At 37.3% G+C, this 24,630-nt stretch overlaps 1 pseudogene; it reads right to left on the minus strand.

Moving 5' to 3' along the window:
• Positions 1–95: 95 nt before the first annotated feature.
• On the minus strand, positions 96–24,562 carry LOC149240828 (kinesin-like protein KIN-14O; annotated as a pseudogene).
• Between the last annotated feature and the right edge of the window lie 68 nt (positions 24,563–24,630).

Raw genomic sequence — 24,630 nt, forward strand, 5'->3', positions numbered from 1 at the left:
GGATTTAATTTCTTAGAAATATCCTCTGCTAATCAATGTGTTTTTGGCATTAAAGTAATAAATGATGAAATAGGTTGACATGTATACCCTTAAATTTATATTAGGCTCTGAAAGACACTGGATTTGATCAGTTGTGCATTTTGTACAATAGGATCCAAAAACCTTTGTTTCTTTGGGACTGTAACTTGCCTCATTCCATTATTAGTATTCGTCTCAAGGTGTTGTGATTCATCAATTGTGCATAATTGCTTGGACAATGGTCTAGCAGACACCCTGAGAGGTTGTGATTGTCTAATGGTACTTGGCTTGGAGAAATTGGGCGTTGCCCTGGCGTAATTGGGTAGAGATACTCTCATTCCATTCCTTTCTTCTCTCTTTATTTCCTTGCATGGGGATATGCAGTTCTTATCTTGGGCCCTCCCTCGGAGGCAGCTACAAAAAGTAGGCGACATAAATCTGGGCATGTATAACTCTATATATCTATCTATAATATTACATGAGTCAGAAGATTCTATTTCTATGGCATGTTGTTCATGACTAGTAGAAGATCGTGTCATCTGATTTTCTGAAGAGAGCTCACTCTTTAGGACTTTCTTCTTTTCCCTTAAAAGAACTTCAATAGTTTGGATGTGCTTTATCGCTCATTCGCATTCATCTTCAAGGTGTCTCATATGCAGTGTGATATCAGCCATGGCATGTGTTCTTTGTTCCTTGTCTTCCTTCATAGACAACAGAATACACTCCTATTAATTTCATACAGTGTTAATATGATTTGCGTACATAGATAACGTCACCTATCTTCTGAATACATGGAAGAAACATAATTATTTAACCTAAAAGAGGATATAGGGAGACATACAACTGACATCTCCCTCCCAAGTTGTGTGCCTCGTGCCCTGGTTCCGAAATTCAAAGAACAAACAAGCTCAGCTAGATCATCTTCCTTAGGACTTATATGGAGAAGCATAACAACCTTTGAATCATTTCCTGCAAATTAATATCAAGAATTGAATGGGATATTTTATATGCAACATACAAAAAGCATGAAATCATAATAGATATTTTCATGTGGGCAAACCAAATAATGTTTATTAACAAAAAGAGCAATGTAGATACCAAGAGAGTCTCTAATTATTTGAGTTAGTTTGTTATTCCTGCAAGTGAAAACGAATACTAATTGTTAGATTAGAGTTGTTGCTTCAAAGTTACTAGCATAAGGAAGGTAAAAAGCAGTAGGAACATCTTCATGCTTTGGTATTCAAAGTTCAAGTACTTGTAAGTTATGTGAGATTGTTTCTTCTGCAATGAAGGGCAGAGAGTGACAAGTTTATAGCTTTTGCTTCTTCCATAGTTTGGCCACTAGCCCGTGTCTTGAGAATACATTCACTCCCACCTAAATCAACCATCCACAACTTGCTTGTTATGGCATATGTATCATCACCCCTCGAACCTCTAATGACAATCTTGATCAAGCTGGAAAGAGAAACAACTTTCATTAGGCAAAGATTTCTAGCCTACATTTTCTTTACCAATTTCTGAAAAACTAAATTTCCCTGTAAGGAAAATTTTGCTCAAAGGTACATTAATATTTATGGCCTTTAGTGCTATATCTAGAATCTAGATGTCTACATTTAATACCTATCTTTCCAATGACAGAAAAAAAAGGGTTACAAATCAGTTGGACTTAAAGTTTTTCATTCTTTAAGATTTTGTTGAGGATATCATTCAGAAAAAATAGTGCAAAGAAATTAGTAAACATTACTGCAACTCACCTATGTGACCTGCTTGAAGCCTCATTGACATTGGTCCATGCAGTAGATCTTGCTCGTTTTCCTATACGGTACCATTGAAATGCTTGTTTGAAATCCATCACCAGAACTTCATGCATATTTTCAATCTCCACACCACTTGGTGCATCCATTTGAATTGAAAGGCTATACCAATACTAGAAAAGTTCATCTATCTATTCAAATCTTTAAATCAAATTCCATGAGAAAATACAGTACATTTCAAAAACCTAAGAACAGAGGGCCATAAGAATGGATGTCGTACCATTTTGCAGAGGGTTATGTTGTCCTTGTAGGTCCACACACAAGAAAATCTCTCAGAGATCCCTTGTAAACCTCTAGCATGCTAATTGTAAAGGTAAAGGTTAAACTGTTGTCCAAGGAAGTTGTCTAAAGAGTTCCTTGAATGTGTGAGGAACAACACCAAGACTATTTGGTCTTCCTTCCTGCAATATATTTATCAAAATGAAATCAATTACTTGGTTAATCTTTGTGGGCAAGGTTTCAGGAAATTTCGATGATACTTCAAATTTATGATCTTATACAGTTGAGAGGATGCATTTTACAAATTTGTAAACTCATATGATATCACAAGCTATCCCTGACAAAAATAGTGTCGATTACAAGGTAGTGGGCAGGTGTTTTTGAACCACAAATTTTGCCCATTCAATGCATGGGATTCTCCCAAAATCCTGGTGCAACTGTGAGGGTAGTGGGCAGTTGATTATTGCCTTCTGATAATGAAGGGAAAATTGACATTACCGACATGGTTTTCCTGAGGTAATTTAGGAAAGCTTATGGAAAATTACACTGTGAATATTGTAGAGAATCCAGATCACCATATACAATGCCCTACATTTAGGTCAAGGTCCTAAAAAGGAAACTGTAAGGATTTGGATTTTGAGCCAACAAAGCTCAAGGTTTGAACGTAACTCCTTGCTTATTAGGCACCCATGTTTTCACCACGTCTTGGGAGGTCCACAGTGCCCTCTTATGAATTCTCAATCACCTGAGCTTAACCCAATTGTAGATCTGGGTCATCGGAAGGCTGAGCCACAATGATGCCATACAACCAAAGATAGCTACACCCAACTCGTACATGCTACTACCCTGATGTTGAGATATCAATTCTCGTTCACCCACAGCTACAACCATCTTGAAAACGTAGCGCATCCCGATCCGAATTTCTGGTCTACCCACACGCTACTGAGCCATACCCCATATCCCAATGTCGATGTCGAATTGACACCATTCACATACCTACTTACCCTGAGCAAGATACCAATTGTTGATTCACCTGTGCTGCAAGTCCCAAAACCGATGATGTCGCACTGATATTCGCGGAGCTGGGAGGCCCCGATCGAACAAGGATTCCAACTAGTATCAGTGTATACGTGGACAGATGTCATTGGTGTACCATTGGGACAAATGTCAAAAAGAGGTGACAAGGGTAGACAATGCTTAGCTTGACCAATTTCAAAAGGGACACATTCGGTGTAAAAATATAAACATAATTAATATACGAGAATATTGACTTGTAAATAGGATTTGTTACAGTACCATGGCTTATCAATACCACATGCCCATAAAAACCATAACTCATTTCATATGACACTTGTGTCTCAACCTTTGATATGTGACTATTACTAAGAATATTTTAGAATAAATCTTCGGCATCCACCTAATTAATCATATCTTCCACAATTTTAATTTAATTATCAATAATTACTAGTAAAATCATATAAATTAAATCATTTGTAAACGTGAAATCATCAAAACACTTATTTCCTCATACATCTCATGTTGCTAAAGTTTAAAAAACCATAAAATTTAACTAAATTTTAGATTTAATTTAAATTGTTATTATTATACCCACGAGGACAACTCAATTGTCAATGGCCTTGTATGTAGTATCATGTAAACCATAAGATTCAATGTTCAAATCCCTTGTGGATAAAAAAAATGTTATTATTATTACTAACTAGTGCTTTAAATAGCTAGTAAATGTGGATACACGTCGATCCATAATAAGAACACCTTATTTCATGATATGTATGGGGATTTTGAACATGTAAATAGGTTGTGTTACAATATCATGGGCCAATATCATGACTTATCAATACAACATGCTCAAAAAACCATAACTCACTTCATATGACATTTTTTTTAATTAATTAAATTTATTACTAGCAATTGCACCAAGAGGTGCAAAGGAATGCTAATAGGAGGAATGGGGGGAATGTGGAAGGTGAAAAAGAACTAAAATATATGCAAATACGAGGTATCTATCATATGTCTTTTGCAAATATATCATGTTCACATCATGCAGAAAATGGTAGACAAACCCATTAAAAATAGTGGAGAGTTCATTTTTTGTTGAGGAGAGCAATGCTTTCAATAAAGGATTAAGCATACTAAAAAGAGGGTAATCAACCTCCTGTAGATCACATACACAATAATAAATATGAATATATTTAAGAACTTGATACTTTTCCACTCAATTGCAAACAACAACACAAATACGATAGGTGATAACATATGTACTTTGGAAAATTTTGCAAATGATAATAATAAATACTGCCAATATTGGCTTGACAGAGTTAAATCCTTTTACAAACCAATATAAATTTAACTCCAAGACCTTAGACTGGAATGTTCCTCGCTTATGGGTTGGTTAAATATAGTAGGTGGATCGGGTCTTTTTGCCCCAACAAAGTTTCATACTGTGTAAACTCTTGAAAATACAAACACAAATGGTAATGAAGTAAGTAGAACACAATAAATTTATATGTGAGGGACTGCACTTGGTAGCCTAGGGACTGCAACTCCTCATTTCATACAAGCAGTCTTAATGAGATGATTGTAATTCCCCTTGTCCTTGAAAAGCTTGGAAAAGTGATGCTTGCAAAATAGTATGCCTTCTAGTGCATCATAATTAGAAGAGTTAATTGAACACCCCGTATCAAAACACTTGAAAGAAGACTTGCGGTAGGAGAAGTTTTCCACAGTCACGTGAGAAGGAGAAAACAAGCATCAACATAGTTTCTAAAGTTTTAGAATAATAATCGAAAGACGAAGATGACATAACCCCCAAAAGACTGGATTATTCTATCAAACATATAAAAGGTGAATATATTCTCTGCAAACAATTAGCAGAATGTCTATAAGTTGCCAAAGAATTGTAGTGAGTACGAATACATTATGTCAAAATTAGAAAAGGGACATACAACTTTGTGTTAATGCAATAAAATGAGAGAAAAAATTGCCTAGACTATGACCAAAATCCCAAATGCAAAACGCCAATTTAGCACCTCTGATACGAATAACTTTGTCCCTATAAGAAATGCCCACTGTTTGAAGACACTTCTTATTTGTCGATGAAGATACATACTTTAGATGATTTCAATCAAACAAATCCATGTATCGGAAGAGTATGTGCAACAAAATGAATTTTGAAGGTGAACAACATTTTGCTTAGCCAATTTTTAATTGAGCCAAACCATCAATGACAACAATAGATCTGCATGTTAACACTCATAAATGACCAACAAAGAGACAACTTTGGTGTAATTATGTTTCTTTGTCTCCATGTAGCTAGGAAGAGGTTTGATTCTCTTAAGAAAACTTTGCAAAGTCTTCCATTGACATGCTTCTATTCTTTGTTAACAAGAGGATATGCTCTGGTTCATGAAATTCATGTTTCTCAAAATGTTTTGGATGCTTTAATAGTTCCATTGATAACATGTAAAGAGAATATGCACAATTTTAAAGGTAAAGTTTGTCCTGAGTTGTTTGTTGGCCAAAAACAAAATTCAAGTTCAGCCCAAGTTGCATTTTGGCCACAAAACAAGTCCTGCATCGGTTAATGAGGGAAATCAGTTCTTTTGACAAGTAAACCATTCATGATCTCTCAGACTGATCGGTGGTGTGTTTCATGATCTATTATGTTTATTGTATAGCATCAATGGTTGTGACATCTTATTTTCTGCATTTGTTGCTTGTTAAAGACATGTCTCAATCTCATAATGAAAGATACGAGAATAGTGATGTTCAACAATTTGTCTACTTTGCAATAATTACAGTTTAAATATCAATAAAAACTCAGTAGACTGGAATGACTATATAGTGGAAATTTTTGATTGGGGATCTGCATTTTGCACGTGCTTATTAGTTTATAAGGGCCAGAAAGTCCATCGTAGAATGAAAGGTTACATCACTGCAATGCAACTTAATAAAGACAATTAAAATGCAAAAGGGCAACTACGATAGAGTAATAAATTCATATTTGAATAAACAAATTTCTTTTTTTACTAAAATTAAGGGTTCTATAAAACAAAGAGTACAAGATCAATATTTTACCTGTGAAATAAACATGCAATTTTATGAGATTATATTCATATTCAAAACATGCATTCTTTAGAAAAATAGAATTGAGAGCTTTAACTTTCAAAAATTAAGATCACTTTAAAAGAATGTCCATCTTCATGATAGTTTAAGATATGCAAAAATGTATAATAGAAATGACATGATCACTAGGTAATTTTGCTAAGCAGAAGCCTGCCATAGGCAGATATCAGATGAATGACAAATTAATGTCACATGAGATGTAAATTAGTTAAAAGCAACACAAATGAAGAGCCTTGAAGGGATTTTTTTGCTTTAATCTTATTACAAATAAATGTAGCTTCAAGGATTTTGATTTGGCACCCTATTTGGACATAATCTTGTTGATAGTTTACTTTATTTTAGTTTCATTCATTATTCATTCACTGGGGCCCTTGCTTTGTTCAGTGCTAAACCAACTTTTATAAATTTATATGGTATATTTACATTACTGCTAAATTCAAATTGTTCTCATTGAAATCTAATATTTATGGATGATATCATTTAGTGTGGATGATAAGAAGGACTCCATTGCAAAACTTGTTAGGGTTGAAGCATGTACTTCTTTGGGCTTAGGGAATAATTCCATGCTTTTGTTGATTTTTGCACGAAGTGGAAATAAATCTTACCTTTGTGTTTCTTGGTTGAACCAACAACTCCCTTCTCATACTAATTTAAAAGTTACAACTCTAAACCAAATCATGTAATTAGAGGAAACTCTAGTAGGTTGTATCAAGAGACAATACCTCCTCATGCTTCTTCCTTGTATCTACATGTAGTGGTGTGTTGCCATTTCTGTCAGGTAGCATAACTATTGTTGGGTCAACTTGAAGTAGTTCCTTCACTGGATCCAAGTATTTGGCTCCTTTGGTTTCCACGTGCAATTTTGTCTGGCCCTTTATGTCTGTTCTTCTAGCGATTTGTGCATCCTTAACTAGTAAAACTCTCACAATATATGTGTAAACACTTCATGCAGGTATATGTAGTGCATTCTTTCCATTGCTTTTGGCAATCCCTGTGAATTGACTTTCTCTAGCAAGAAGCTCATTGACCACCTCAACATTACCCTTAGTTGCAATAAAAATAAGAGGTGAGTTTTTCTTAGATCAGGGTTGTGGTTCAGAAGCTCCTTGACATTATATGTGTACAATTTATCAGTGAAATTTGTATGATTGTATTATGTTGCATATCTGTATATCGACATTCACAATATGTGATCCCAGAAACCAATTCAACCTCAACAAGTCACAAAATGAATTCCACTATTTAGTAGTCCACAACTCACATTCATAAAAAAGAGAAAAATAAATGTAGGTTTTTCACATGGTATGTCAGATAAAAATCAAGCAGAGGATATAAGATCAGAATTTAATTTCGTATGCATTGTTGTTTTGAAATTTGACCTAATTTTTTTTTGAGTGGGTTGTGAAGGGAGAGTATGAGTATCATTTCTCTTGTTATGTCTCTCCAATGATTTCCAATGACACATAAGCATCGTGGAAGTTTGTTATTCCAAATGGTGATGCCAAATCACCTTGGACTCTAGATGAGGAGGTGGTTGTAGTGCATTCTTTGTTTGGTAGAGGGGCAGTCTTTTGCTTGAAGGTTGGTTCTCTTGCTTTTATTTCATTTGTTGAATGCATGATGACTATAGATTTGTCTTGTACCTTTATTTATCATTGCTAAATCATGTTCCCAAGACTCATAGTGGTGAAGTAAAGTATATTCCCTATTGTGGAATTCATTTATTATGATTGTATACACATTTCCCTAACCTCTTTACCCAATGAAAGCCTATTGTGATGAGAATGTACGAGGAACAAATGACAATAGCCTTAGGTGTTGAGATAGCAAAAGTGTAGCATCAATATTACTCATAATTATTTGCTCCAAGTACACGTCAGTGAAAAAGGATTCAGTTGGTTAAACTCAATATTTGTAGTTGCCTCTATCAAAAGTGTGTTGTGTGGTTTTGTAAAGGCCTGTGGCTTGTGGTTGTCTTTGTGCATACACTTGGCATGATGGTGTGATCTTGTATCAACCATAGGAAAGGAACATATTGAATGCTGGCTCCATTGCTTTCTTTACATATATTGGTAATTTTTGAATTAGTAACTCAACACTGGGAATGCACATCTACATGTCTCAACAAGTTTAAAATGGACATAGTCTACCTATATAAAAAGACCAAACAACACTGAATATAGAAATCTAGTCAAATTCAATACTAATTCTTACATGTTGAAAATTGGATGTGTCAAATAAGCACTCTCCCAAATAAAAGCTTTTGGAATTGCAACTTGGAGTTCTGGGGAAAGGGAGTCTGTTGTGAAGTTTACCTAGGTAATGCACATAACTGTTCAACAAGGTGAATTTTAATGTGAGGGCATGATGGCTGATGAAAATTATACTTACATATTTATTGGCAATGAAAACTTTGAGCAACTTATCTATATCCTCCAACGTAGTGGTCTCATCAAAGGAAACAACAACTTGCAACATTGTGAGGATGCAATAGGATTTGTTATTTGCTAGAAAAATAATGCATTGGAGTTGGGACCTATCAGATGCAATCTTAACTTGTATTGAGAAGTGGACAAAGGAAACACAAATCATATCCAACTAATTGGAAATGCCATTCATATTCAAGATACAAATGTTATTGTAAGCATTGGTATCTTATTGTTATTGTAAGCATTAGAAGCATGTGTTTTTAATAACATAATTTCTATCACCATTGTTATCTAATATGATGGGTATTTGGTACAATAAAAAAGCATAAAGATGGGAGAGAGTGAGATTTTGTTGTAAAAAAATTGGGACCCTTTTTATATTACTCTAATACATTCTTATAATATTAAGTTTGGGAGGGAATTGATGAATGAAGACTCATGGATCTTCAACTTAGTATGGCTACTACAACTTTAACTTTTCTCGCAAGTAGAAGGATAGATAATGTTTGAAATGAACCATAGAGTAAATCCACTACATTTCACCATTATCAAATTTTAGCTAATGTTAAAATCAATTCAATTCAATAAAGTACCATACCTAAATTCAAGAGCTTTTGTGACTTGGGACATCTCTGGATCCATTGGTACAAGAGTGAAATTATCTGGGATTCAATTCAACAAGGTTTCTGTTAGGATTGCAATACTGATATATAAAACAAATTAAGAAATACCTGGAAGAAAAATGTAAGTCTAAGAGAAAATTTGTGCATTTTTCTAGTATTCTAAAGACCTATGAAATAAAATTGGATATATTTTGTTATTGACGATTTTTAAGTACTAGGGAAGTTTTTGCTTGAGCATGAGGACTCGTTATCTGAGATGATGCCACAATATCTACTAATTCCTTGTTAGAAATCACATATGATACCTAATATACAAAACAAGAGGACAAGGACAGACATCAAAAGCTAGGTGAAACAAAATTCAATGCCTGCAAAGGGCACATGTATGAAACATGTTAGTGGAGTTTACTTGAAGAGGCCTCTGACAGTCCTTGTTGTTGTAGTAGATGTTTCTACTATTAAATAGAGTTGTGTTTCTAGTGCTACAGTAAACCATGAATTTTGTGAAGGTTTTTCAACTCTTGTTGTATTCTATTGGGTTTCTACAACAATGGTTGGTGTTGTTGCTATAGTGATTATAGGTGCCTTAATTGATGTTGACAATCCAACAATGGACCATGTCATTCTTATGAATGTTGTTTCTTACCATGTGGAATTAGAACAAATGGTTGTGTCTTAAAATCCCAAATTTTTGGATGAACTTGTACAATTCCATTTTTTTTGAAAATTCCCATAAATGTTTTGTAAAGTAGAATGCATAGTGATAATGTGTTACTTTTATGTATATTATGTGAGTGACAGTTTCATTTGTTGTTACAACATTGTTGTGATGTGCATTGTCATATTTTTATGTTTGGCATGTGATAATATAGTGTGAATTATTTGTATAGCAAGATTTATTGTACATATTAAAGAACATGTGACAGGATACAAAGACATAAAATTAAAGAAACATAGCAAAAGAGAGTCACTACAACAAATCCCTGTGATTAGCTCCTTTTTTTTCTTCCAAGGGCTGTTTTAGTGTATTTTTCTCCATATTTTAAAGAAGTCGACGTTATTTATTGGGATGGCGTTTTTTTGGCATTGTTTGCACCAACCAAAATATTTAAGTGCTAATAGCGTCAGAAATAGCGCAAAAAATAGCAATCGAAATAGTGTCAAAAATAACGTTGTCAATAACACCATAAATTTCCCTAGAGATAGCGCCAAAAGTAGCTCCTTCTTTGGCACCTAAATTATCACCTTGGTTAGCTTCGAATTTAGCACAAGATTTAGTGTTGAATGTGCCTAAATCATTAATTGAGGTGTTGGGGTTTAAGTGGATAAGGGCTTTGAGGATTATGGGACTTAGGGATTTGGGGTACAGGGATTCACCGTTAAGGGATTAAGGGTCAAGACCTAAGGGATTTGGTGCTTACAAGTTAGGTAGTTTAATGGTTAATGGCTTAGGGATTATGGGTTAAAGGATTAATGTTTAAGTCATGCTTAGGGCATAGGGGTTTATGGATTAATGGATTAGGGATTAGGGCTTAAGTGTTTAAGGGTCGAAAACTTAGGGGTTAAGGGATTTAGGGATTTTGCGTTAAGGGATTAGTGATTAATTAGGGTTGAGGGATTAAGGGTACTTTAGGAATTAGGGCTTAAGGATTTAAAGGTCAATGTAGGCTTAGGGGTTAGGGGATTTAGGGCTTTATCAAAACTCTTGAAATGTAATGGAACGTCTTCCAACACGCCCATCACCAATGTCATCCATCGACGCTGCATAGTGAGCAGTGAATGGGGCCAACGTTGAAATTTCTTCAAACTATTCTTGTATGTGTCGAAATTTGACATGGTTAGAGTAGACACATGCCTTGACGGTATGTGAGGGTTTCAAGACTCAAGGATGTGTGACGTCCTCGCATAATCTTTGAGATCATCCATGTTTGCATCAACGTTCATCATGCAGTCTCATTTTCATCATTCCTCATTCCCATCTATGGAATATTTGTTGAAACTCTCTTGAAATGTCAATATGGAATGTCTTCCAACACACCCCTCGCCAATGTCATCACCCATGCTGCACAATGAGTAGTCAATGGGGCCAACATGAAAATTTCTTCAAACTATTCCTGTATGCATCAAAATTTGACATGGTTAGACTAGATACATGCCTTGATGGTATGTGATGATTTCAAGACTCAAGGATGCATGAGATCCCCACATAATCTTTGCATCAAAATTCGTCATGCAGTCTCATTGCCATCATTCCTCATTCCCATCTATGGAATATTTGTCGAAAATCTCTTGACATGTCATGGAATGTCTTCTAGCATGCCCATCACCAATTTCATCCACTGACAACACACGGTGAACAGTGAATGGGGCCAATGTTCAGATTTAATGAGTATGGGGATTAAGGAATGTGGGTTAGTTATTCAGGTTTATAAGGGATAAGGATAAGGTTTATAAGGTCACACAATGGGGTTTATTAGGGTTTATGTATGTTTGGGGATATGGGATATAGGGATTACGAATTATCTGGGTTAGAAACTAGGGGGTTTGAATTATGTGTTAGGGTTTATTAGGGCTATTTGTTAAAGGTTTGGGGATTTTTTAAGGGGTTATAAGGTGAGGATTTATATGGGTCGCGAGTTTTCAGAGTGTTAAGGATTATAAGTTAATATAATAGTTATCAGCGATAATGGATATAATAATTTAAGAATTTTTATTATTAATGCCAAGTCCAAAGGATATTTGCATTTAGTTATAGGGGTTATTTGGTTTAAGGTTTACAAACGAAATGGGTTTGGATGTGTCATATGGGTTATGGGTTGGGGCATATATGAGTTAAAGGATATGCTTGTATATGGGATTAGGTTATGGACCATATAGGTTACCAGTTAACAAGTATAGTTGTTATCACTAAGAGTTTATTAGTGATAATGGTTACATTTCAAGAGTTAAGGGTGATAGGGTTATTCTTTTTGGGATATAGTTGTTATGGTTACAAGCTATATTAGATAATAAACATTAGGGGTCAAAATTAGTAGGTGTTAAGGGTTATAGGGGCTTGGGATTATAGTTGTTATGTGTTATATAATTTAGGGGTGATAAGGCTTGGACATTGTTGGGTCATGAAATTGTCATATTTTTCCTACTTATTTTCCTATTTATTTTATCCCTTTTTGACCAACAAGACCATGTCTTATTACTGTAACAACCCTTATTCACCTAAGTATGTCCTTTTTTCACTTTCTGCTTTCTTAGTCCAATTCTACTTATAATTTGACATTAGAACTATTGTCTTAGGTTGCTTTTTATCATAAAACTAATGTATGGGTTGTTTTAGGTTTGGATGGTTTGCCGAAGCTTATTGTTACAAGATTACATTTTAGTTCATTTACTGATTTGGATTAATTAAGGTTCTGGGAGTTGTTGTTCTTACATAGATAATTTCTTAAACACGTGTTGTCTTTCCCAATCAAATCAAATCTAGGAAATCCAATTATTCATCCAATTAATACATACCTCACCTTGCGATAATATTGCATAATTAGTATGTTCTGACACCATTACTTTATACAATTAAACTGATGTAACTTTTGTTGTTAGTACCAATATTCCTTAATCATTACTACATTTTGTTTCTTTATTATTCACGTTGTTACATCCGGAGATCAGTGCAATCGCTCAGAAATTTCTTTTCATTTAAAAGTTCCAAATTGGTAATAAGGAGGAGTAACCACCAATAATTCCAACACCTTGACATTCCCCCCTGACCAAGCATGTGAGTGCATTGAAGTAGCTTTGTAACAGGTTCCTAGAATTGTTGAGTAGTGTGGTTGTGAGAAACTATGGGTGGAGCAACGGTCAGACACGAACTTGACTATGTTAATGTGTTGTTACAACATTCAGAAGGATTGGAAATTTTTTGAAGGGATGGATGATTGAGTTATTTTGAAAAATTACAAGGTTTCAGTGAATTGGTCGCTTTAGAATTTGCCCAAGCCTTAGTTTAACAACACTTTGTGGTCAGGGGCTTTAGAATTTTTGTTATAAAAGAAGTTATCGCAAAAGTGATAGGACTTCCTAGGATAGGAGAACTATGGTTCTCAAGGAAAGTTCTGAAGCTAAGGCCATATTCTTATAGGAGGGAGAAGAATTGATGCCCAAGCGTAGGGGTTTTGATAGAACATCTCTTCCTCACCCTTGGGAAGATGTAGCCCTCTTCATCCAAAAATTCATTACTTGTGAGGGTCGTTTTGGGATTATTTTCAATTATCACTTTCAATTGTTGTCACACCTGAGGACGAGGTGGTTGATTAATTTACCATACTACTTGCTAAAGTCATTACAACACATGGAAGAGGTTGTGAAACAAGTAAAAAATCTAGAAACTTGCGTCACTAATCATGCGCTCATTAATTAATCATCATGCATTCATTACAGAGACAAGGGAGCTCGTGGCATGGTTTGATAATGAGACCTTGTGTTGGTGCGAATGAGGAGCATGAAGAGAGTGTTGAAGCAACACCTAGCGTTGAAACAACACCAAGTAATGAAGCAACACCTAGCGTTGAAACAACACCAAGTAATGAAGCAACATCCAATGTTGAAACAACACCAAGTACTGAAGCAACACCCAACGCTGAAACAACACTTGTTGCTGAAACTGCTACATCTTCCAGGAGAAAGACAACTGCAACTTCTAAGCAAAGTAGGGATGATACACCTCCTATGACTGGTCAATGGAACCCTAAGAGGTGGAGTTCCATTATAATGGTCTCTAGTTCATCCTCATGAGGAAAGGAGATGCAAATAAAAGAACCTGTGGTGGTGTCTAGTGAGTCATTATAGGAAAGCCTAGGTGGGTGCCCAATTGTAGAGGAAGTGTTGGAGGAAGAAACTACTACAACTGAGGGAAAATGGGATGATACATTTAAACTTGATGGGTTTGAGGAGCAACAGGACAAAGAAAAGTAGGAGAAGTCTGTAGAAGAAGGCCCATCTACATCTGAAATCTTGGTTGTTACTCTAAAGTCTGAACAAGAACCAGAGAAACAACAAGAGATAGAAGGACCAGTAACAGAAAAGCAGATAAAAGAACAAGAGGTTGTTATTTCACCAAGTAAGATGAAAATTGACCCTCTTGTTCAAATTGAAAATTCGAGAAAGGAAAATGAGGAGTTAAAGAAACAATGTGCCTTGGTTAAAGAACAACTTCATTTTAAAAATGAAACTGGATTGAATATGTTGGTGGAGGTTGTAGAAATGGCATCATCTACTATCTCAAAAAAACTTTGTAAGGGCTGCCAAAAAATCCTTGAGGAGGTTGAAATGATGGAATATATTATTGTTTTAGTTGGAGTACAAGTGGGGGAGCAAGAAAAATAATTTTGACCTGATATTCCATAAGAACTTGCTCATGACGTTGTTGAAGAACCAATAGTGGAAGTAGAACAGGAAGAAGAAAAACAATCTGCTAATCCACAAGAACATGTTTATGATGTTGTTGTTACACAAGAACCAGTAGTTGAAACAAATCAGACTGAAAATAAAAAGACTATTATACCAAAAGAACCTATTGATGATGTTATTGTTACACAAGAACTAGCAGTTGAGATAGAGCAGTAGGAGGAGAAAAGGGATCAGAAGGAGGATGTTGAAAAAACATCTGAAACAAATCACGTTAAATTTGAAGATTTGATGAGGGTAGTAGAGCAGTGGGAGAAATTAGTGCTCTTTCCCAAAGATGAAGTCATATTCCTAAAGCAGCATGAGGAAATGGTCAATAAGCTTAAGAAGGAGTGGGCTGAAAAATTAAGAATTGAAGAATTTGTGAAAATTTAGAAGGAGAGGAATCAAGCAATGAAATAGGTGAAGGAACTGCAAGGAGAGGTTAAGCTGTTACAACAAGGAGCTCATTTATGAGCTCATTAATGGATTATTTTGCAGTAGGCTTCCTTCTCCTTCTTATCCTTTATATTTGCAAGAAAAATATTATCTCTTCCAATTAACAACCTTGAAGGAAAAGCGACTATATGAGACAAGGCATACATAAGACTTCCTGGAAACATTTCAAAGTGCTAATTTCTGAGAACATCTTTTGTGCAAGATGTACCTACATCATCTGACTTGCTTTGGGGAACAATCATTCAATCTGAAACCATATGTGGGAGATGTAGAACTCAGGGCTTTTGTTTCTTTTATGCAAAATCAGATAGGATGGAAAGTTGCCTATGGTACTACAACAACTAATTAAGAATGGGTAGCACTATTTATTAGAGGAGAACATGGTTCAACTAAAGGTTTTGCACACAGATACAATCAAATATGACAGTTCCCATCCACTAAGACACTTTTGATGGACCATCGAGAAGAATCATTTCTACATAGATGTAAGAGAAATATCCAAGGAATCTTAACTGGTGCCTTGGAAGGAAGGAAGTTGGGATGGGATCTTTCCCGACAAGAATTGAAGAAGGGAGACCCATATTGTTATCAGAATTTTGAGTAAGCACTTTCCATAGTTCATCAATATGTTGAGTGGTGCAGGCTGGATAGGACTTAGATTCAAGTTCCCTCTCGTTTGGTTACCCACCTATCAGTATCAACATCCATATAATATTACTGATAAGCTTTGGGAGGCATAATTGGTTATTTCTCAAGGATAGGGATCAGAGGTGAAGACATGGTAGGAACTTACAAACTCACACAACTTCACTCTTAGCATGTCAGGCATTAGTGGAATGAGTCTTCACGAGGACATGCAAAAGCTTAAGCTAGGGGGAGATATTTGGTCACATAATTGTCATTTTTTCACACTTATTTTCCTATTTCTTTTATCACTCTTTGACCAACATGACCATATATTTTTTCCAAAGGAAAAATCAAACTTTCTATTAAGAAAATAAAAATTTACATCTATAGATGCTATAAGCATTCATGAGGTTTGTTGTTCACATTGTTGCAAAAAACCAGAACCTTTATGAGGACATATAAAACACACCCTCCCAAAAGGGACTAAGTTGTTTCTCTATCATCATCATAGTATCAAAAAACAATAAGAGAAATAGCATAGGAGGGCCTCCCCAACATTGCAGAAAACAACCCTCCTATAAATAAGTTTTACATCATTGTTTGACGAAAGAGATCCGGTATCCATACAAAAATGCAAAAGTATATCGTAACCATAATCCGAAAAACAGAAACATAAAAGTAAAGCTTTCATGGTACTGTCAGGTCCCTGCAGAAGATAAAAGATACCATCTCGTCTAATATAAGGTGGTTGATCTGACACACGGAACAAACCATCCTCATATGATGATACTCTCCAAGTGCCCAGATCCTGTTGCAAACCTTCCTTAGAAAGGAAATTTGCTACGATGTTCCACTCCTTATAGACGTGACAAATGTAATAAAAAAATAATTTTAATTTGTAAAAATTCTTCAATAATTTGGAACAAAATGTGGTTTTGACATCTCTGACTCTCATTAATCCAATTAATAACATTTAACGAATCTTCAAAGATTTGCACATAATAAATCCATAAGTCCGTGATCCAGCACAACAATAGTTTCAGTGTTTGGAGCTCTGCAAAGTTGTTTGTTCCTTCCCCAAGGCCTACTGAGGCTTTCCAGTACCTATGTTCATTATGATAAATGACCAGTCTTGCCCCACATTTGTTTTGAGCATCCGATGCTCCGTCAAAATATGCCTAGGGTATAAGAGGGTTTATCTATTCTTCCTTTATGATTTGGGAGATTTGTGGGGAAGTAGTCAGTTGGGGGAGAGAAAAATTTGATAAGCATTTTGGTGCAATTAGGTATGGTGTCAAGGGGACATCCCTAAATATCCCCTTATTCCTAGCCAACCAAATTCCCCAGGAGATGATGGGTGGATTTTTTCTTGGATTTCCTCTTTATTTTCTTGCCACCATAGATTCCAAGCCTCCATGAGAGACTGCCCTCTCCAACCTGCCTGATTTCCATGAGATTCAATGTGAGCTCCCAAACTTTTGAAGTGAAAGGACAGGTTAGGAAAACATAGTATGTAGTTTCTTCTACATTCTTGCAAAGTGTACACCATCTAGGTCCATTATTTTTCCTTTTCTATAGATTATCCCAAGTAAGGACTTTATTCCTAAGGAGACACCAAAAGAACAACCTTGCTTTTGTTGGGCACTTCAACTACCAGAGGGATCTCCATCACCATTGCTCGCTTCCCTGGAATATTCTCTCAATCTAGTAATCGTAGCCATATTTTGGGGAGTACAAGCCATTTGGGGCATGTAACCCCCGAAGCTCATCTGGGCGGTCTCTTAACCTGACATTTGATCGAATCAAGTCTCTGACGAAGGACTGCCATATACCTCTCCACCACGGATGAATTTGAAGGGCTTCGATAGTTTTCCAACCTTGTTTCCAAAGAGAGGACTCTTCAAGGGCCACAATCTGGTTGAGAGAGGTTATGCCTTGATTGTTGAGAAACTCCTTGATCTCCCTTACGAGAGAAAATTGTTCATTACATCCTACCCACGTATCATCCTGTATTCTTACATTTTCCCCATTACCAACCATCCAAGCCATCCCTTCTTCAATTATGCCTATTGATTCCAGAGTAGCCTTCCATATTGATGGTGCACTGGCTGGTTATTTATTTACTCCATGAATCCACTCCTCCATAGGTTCAGGGTCTATATATTTTCTCTTTACTACCACTGTCCACAAGTTTTATTTTGTTATCAGCCTCCATGTCGATTTTTCCACTAGTGAGGATGCGAAAATGGAGCAATCCTTAATACCCCAGCCTCCCCAAGCCTTTGGGATGGCTATTTTGTCCCAAGAAACCCATGGAAGGACATCCTCCGCTTTTGAACCGGCCCACTGAAACTGCCCACACAGTTTCCTAATCTGAGCTAAAATGCCTTTTGGTACCCATGTGAGGGAAATCCAGTAAACTGAAATGGCCATTAGAATTGATTTGATTAGTACCAACCGAACAAACCTTGAAAGTCACTTATAGCTCCAGTGTTTAATCCTATTTTCAACTTTTGCCAGCAGCTAGTGCCAATCGTGTTTTCTATAGTTATCCAGCTTCAGGTGAAATCCTCAGTATTTGAAGTTGTCTGTCATAGGCATTGCTGGATAAGGGAGGCTTGTAGTGACTTTGTTTATCTCTGCCACCAAGAAACTTTCGTAAGCTATGGAAGTTTTCTGCTCGTTTATGCTCATTCCCGTAGCTTTTAAGAAAAGATCAAGTGTGATTTTAAGTTGTTGGATGTCTTCTCTCACCCCATTACTAAACAACAGGATATCATCTACAAAAAGGAGATGGGTGATGAACAAATTTGTAGCTACTTCGATCCCTTTTATCTCCCCTATGCGCTTTGCCACTAGTAAGAACAACAAGGGTGACAGGGGACATCCCTACCTCATCCCTCTTTGGCTATGAAAAAATGGGGAAGCAACTTCGTTGATAAGTACGACAAAGCTTACATTTGTAATGCATCCCATGACCCAATTTATGAAACCAATGTCGAACCCCAGATGGGTTAAAAGTAGGCGAAGGTATATCCAACTAATTCTATCATAGGCCTTCAATAGATCTATCTTCACAATGAACCCTTTTTTCTTGCTCCTTTTCATACTGTGCATGGCTTCTTGAGCAACTCTGATGGCTTCATGTATCTGTCTTCCATCCAAGAATTTGAATTGTTCTCTTGAGATGTTCCTAGAGAGGATGGGTTTTAGGTGTACAATTATAACTTTTTCTATGATTTTATAGATACAATTACTGTAGGTTTTAACCCTGTACAGAAATTACCTGCATACGAATTCTTAAACAAAGAAAATAAACAATGCGAGAGCATAACCCATAAAACACATATGCACTGAGATTTTTCCCTGGATCCCAAAACCGGGACTACCAGCTTGATTTTTCATTATGTTCCTTTCAATGTTACAATACATATTTATACATGCTGAAGCATCCAATACCATGGACCGAAAACCATCGTGTCCAATACCATGGACCGAAAACCATCGCGTCCAAAAAACATGTGCGAAAATCATGCACAAAACCATAGGTGGGTCCGCCCAACCTAACATATGGTCCAAAACCAAAATTTTCCGGGCGCTGCCCCGGACCCCATAAAGTGGGGTTACGTGTGCCCTTCAAACCCCCTATTAACTACGTGGAAAGAATATAACACAACCCAACAATCTCCCACTTGTTGTTTTCTTTCCACAGGGGGCCACAGGAGAGCTTAGTCATTTTTTCAGCCCTGAGATTCCCATTGCTTCTCTACACCAAGAGAACTTCTCAGAGCTCACAGATTTTTTCAATGCATCTGCAGTATTCTTCAAAGTGTTCACCTTTACCAGCAACACCTTTCTGTCTTCTATCATATCCCTCACAAAGTGATACTGAACATCAATGTGCTTTGTCTTTGAATGATAAGCAGGGTTCTTTGCCAAGAAAATTGCACTTTGGCTGTCACAGTCTATTCTTATATCTCCCTATACTAACCCCATACTTGAACACAATCTCTGCAACCAAACTGCTTCCTTGCTTGCATGAGTGGCTGCCATGTATTCTGCCTCTGTAGTTGATAGTGCCACTACAGATTGTTTCTTACTCATCCAACTGACTGCACCTCCAAATAGGTTAAACACATACCCACTTGTAGATCTTCTCTGATCCAGATCTCCAGCCCAGTCTGCATCAACAAAGCCATGAATATCCAACTCTCTGTCCAATCCTGGTCTTCCTTGGTAGCACAAACCATAATCACTAGTGCCACGCAAATACCTGAAAACCCGCTTCACTGCTGTCCAGTGCTCCTTCCCAGGTTTTGACATAAACCTGCTCAATACTCCCACTGCATGTGCAATGTCTGGTCTAGTACATACCATTGCATACATCAGGCTACCCACTGCACTTGCATATGGAACACGGGACATGTCCTCTTCCTCTTCTTGTGTCTTGGGACACTGTTCAACAGATAACCTCACACCTACAGGAATAGGAACCTTCACCAGTTTACTACCCTGCATATTAAACCTCTGGAGTATTGTCTCGACATACTTCCTCTGGTTTAACCAGAGCTTCCTCTTTGACCGATCTCTTTTAATTTCCATGCCCAAAATACAGTTTGCAACACCAAGATCTTTCATGTCGAATTTGGAGGACAATTGGGTCTTCAAATCCTGGATAATTTCTTTGGCATTTCCAACCAGCAACATATCATCCACATACAAGACCAGATAAATAATACGGTCACCAATTAATTTAAAATACACATAATGATCTGCTTTGCTTCTGGTGAAGCCAAGTCCCCGTATAAATGTATCAAATTTCTGATACCACATCCTTGGTGACTGTTTTAACCCATACAGAGACTTCTTTAACTTGCATACCAGTTCTTTCTTACCCTTCACCGCAAAGCCTTCAGGTTGCTTCATGTAGATTTCCTCTTCCAAATCCCCGTGAAGAAATGTTGTCTTCACATCCATCTGTTCTACCTCGAAATCAAAAGCAGCAGCAACAGATAAAAGTAATCTAATAGAAGTTACCTTGGCAACAGGAGAAAAAATATCACCAAAATCAATTCCCGGCACCTGGGAATAACCTTTTGCTACTAACCGAGCTTTGTATTTCTCCACCTTTCCTTCTACATTTGTCTTCTTCTTGAACACCCATTTGTTGCCAATGGGTTTCCTTCCAGCCGGCAAATCCACCAGATCCCAAGCCTCATTTTTGTGCAAAGATGCCATTTCATCGACCATGGCCTCTTTCCAGAGTTTTCCATCCTCTGAATCCACTGCTTCCTTCACAGTTCTGGGATCATTATCAGTAACAGACAAAGCAAAATTTGAACTGAAAGCAGATGGACTATACCTTTCTGGTTGCCTTCTGTCTTGAACTGATCTTCTCACAGCCGGAGTTTGTGGCTCTTCATCTTCTGATTCCTCCTCTGTTGCAGAGTCTGATTCTTCCTCCTTTGGCTCAAACTCTATCTTCTCAGGTTCCTTTGGTTGGACTTCAAGTTGAATAACATCTTTTACCTCTCTGAACAACACATCTCGGTTGTACACGACCTTCCATGTGACTGGGTTCCAAAGCTTATAACCCTTTAAACCATCCTTATACCCAATAAAGATGCACTTTTCAGATTTACTATCCAACTTGGTTCGTTTCTCCTTTGGAACATGTACATATGCATCACATCCAAATACCCTTAAATGTGAAAGAGAGGGTTTCTTACCAGTCCATACTTCTTGTGGAGTCTTATCCTCCAATGCTGATGAAGGTGATCTGTTGATCAGGTAACATGCAGTATCCACCGCCTCTGCCCAGAATTCCTGTCCTAACCCGGCACCACTGAGCATGCTTCTTGCCCTTTCCATCAACGTCTTGTTCATTCTTTCTGCGACTCCATTTTGCTGAGGTGTATATGGAGTAGTCTTCTGCCGTGCTATACCACACTTCTTACAAAATTCTTCAAATTCCTTGCTGCAAAATTCTCCACCATTATCTGTCCTCAGCACCTTTATCTTCTTCTCTGTTTGATTTTCCACCAGAGCCTTAAATTCTTTAAACCTGTCAAAGACTTCAGATTTCTTCTTAAGAAAATATATCCATGTAGTCCTTGAGAAGTCATCTATGAATGATACATAGTACACAGACTTACCCAGTGATGGAACCTTCACAGGTCCAAACACATCACTGTGCACAAGCTCTAATATCTGTTTCGTCCTCTTACCACCAGAGGGGAAACTCACCCGATTCTGCTTCCCATATACACAATTTTCACAGAAATCAAAATCCAGAGAGCTATTATTCATACCTTCTACCATACCTTTACCATGAAGTATTCGAAGGCCCTTCTCTCCAATATGTCCAAGCCTTTGATGCCACAACATGGTCTTCTCTCCAGAGACCACTAGATTTTCTACTCCATTTTCAGGAACCATAGAACTATTGCACCCATCAACAACAGTGCTACCTTGTAGCTTGTACAGAGTTCCAATCCGAACTCCCCGCATCAATATCAGTGCTCCTCGAACCATCTTGCAGGTATCTTTCTCGAACACCGTCTTTACACCTACATCATCCAACTTGCTTACAGAAATCAAATTTCTGGCCAATGCAGGAATATGTAGAACAGCCGGAAGTGTTCTAACCCTTCCACCTTGCAACTTCAACTTTACTTTTCCCCGACCAATGATTCTAGCCTTCTTATCATCTCCTAAGAAGACATCACCACCATCGTATTTCTCATACTCGCAGAACCACTCTCTATGGGGAGTGAAGTGAAAGGATGCACCTGAGTCAATCAACCATGCCTCATGATCTATATGTGTACTTCAAGAAGCCAAGTACACATCCCCACCTTCATCTGAGGTGGTTTTCGCCTCTGCAGAAGGAGCATCATCAGATCCCTTTCCTTTATCAGGAGCTTTAGATTTACAATCCCTTCTGAAGTGCCCTTCCTTCCGCATTTCCAGCACACCACCTTTGTAGGTTTTCCTGGAAATTTAGATCTCCCTCTAGATTTAGATCTCCCACTCGATGACTTATTTTTGTTTCTGTTCTGGGACCGTCCTCGTACAGACAAGGCATCACCATTCTGGTTGTCCATATTTTTCCGTCTCATCTCCTCCGTCAGCAAGGCTGAGACTATTTCATCAAACTGCAAAGCAGTTGCATTGCTACCTATTGCAATAACCAGACTATCCCACGAATCTGGTAGAGAACATAACAGACTGATGCATTTATCTTCATCTGAAATTTTAATATCAACAGATAATAACTGACTTACCAGAGTATTAAACGCATTCAGATGCTCTGTCACCGAGTCTCCATCTTTCATCCTCAGGTTATACAACTTTTTCCGCAGGAACAGTTTATTCACTAGAGACTTAGATTGGTACAAAGTCCCTAACTTGACCCACAAAGCCTTTGCCGTAGCTTCCCCTGATACATTCAGCAATACTGAATCCGAGACACACAATCGTATTGTGCTCTTTGCCTTCCGATCCAACTTCTTCCATTCTTCATCGGTCACTCCCGATGGTTTAGTACCCGGATCTACCGCGATCCACTGATCTTTATCCACCAACAGATCCTCCATCTTGAGTTTCCACAACTCAAAATTCTGACCATTGAACTTCTCAATCTCTATCTTTCCACTGCTCGCCATCTTCTTTCACCACCAGAATCAATCTCGTAGATCTCCCACTGAACAATGTCGACCACAGGCTCGAGTGAAACCCCTCAGCAACAAAGGCGTCCCCTTGAAGCCAAAATAGCTCCGATACCAAATGTAGGTTTTAACCCTATACAGAAATTACCTGCATACGAATTCTTAAACAAAGAAAATAAACAATGCAAGAGCATAACCCATAAAACACATATGCACAGAGATTTTTCCCTGGATCCCAAAACCAGGACTACCAGCTTGATTTTTCATTATGTTCCTTTCAATGTTACAATACATATTTATACATGCCGAAGCATCCAATACCATGGACCGAAAACCATCGCGTCCAATACCATGGACTGAAAACCATCGCGTCCAAAAAACATGTGCGAAAATCATGCACAAAACCATAGGTGGGTCCGCCCAATAAAGTGGGGTTACGATTGCCCTTAAAGCCCCCTATTAACTATGTGGAAAGAATATAACACAACCCAACAATTACAAAGCGAAAATAAGCCTGAATTCCTCAAAATGCTTTGGATCATCGATTTTGGGGAAGAGGGCTATGAAAGTTGAGTTGAATGGTTCATTTATCGACCCTCTGACTCTCGATTCCTCCATCCATCAGGCCCAAGACTCTTATCCTTCTACATTACTTTAAGAATTCCTTCGAATTCTCCCTTTGTAAAAGATGCCATTATCACATCATTTTCCTCATCTTTCACATATTTGGGAAAAACTTGATCCACTTGAATAACCTTTGTTATAGTGGCTTCTTCTGGAGCTTTAAACATGCCTTTAAATTGGTCCCCACCCAGGTCTACTATCTCGTCAAAGGATTTTGCTAGTCCTCCCTTAGGACGTTGCATTTCCCAGATAATCTTGTGATTCTTCCTACCTTTTGCGTAATTTTGAAAGAATTTTGTGTTTTCATCCCCAACCAAGAGCCATATTGCTCTACTTTTGAGTCTCCACTGCTCCTCCATTCTGCTCAGTATCTTCCTTTTTGAAATTTCTAGTTGTTTGATTCTTTCCTTTTTCTCTTCTGTCTCATAGCCATCCACCTCCGGACTTTCAAGGGTCTCCAATGTTTCCTTTATAATTTTAAGCTCAACTTCTTCCATGTTCCTTTTCTCCTTTTCCCATGCTATTGTTGCCTGTTTCAACCATTTGAGTTTTCCCATGAAAATAT

Source organism: Pinus tabuliformis, chromosome 8 (assembly GCF_031772625.1).
Source record: "Pinus tabuliformis cultivar Carrire ecotype Pingquan chromosome 8, CPIR1, whole genome shotgun sequence".
Lineage (NCBI taxonomy): Eukaryota > Viridiplantae > Streptophyta > Pinopsida > Pinales > Pinaceae > Pinus > Pinus tabuliformis.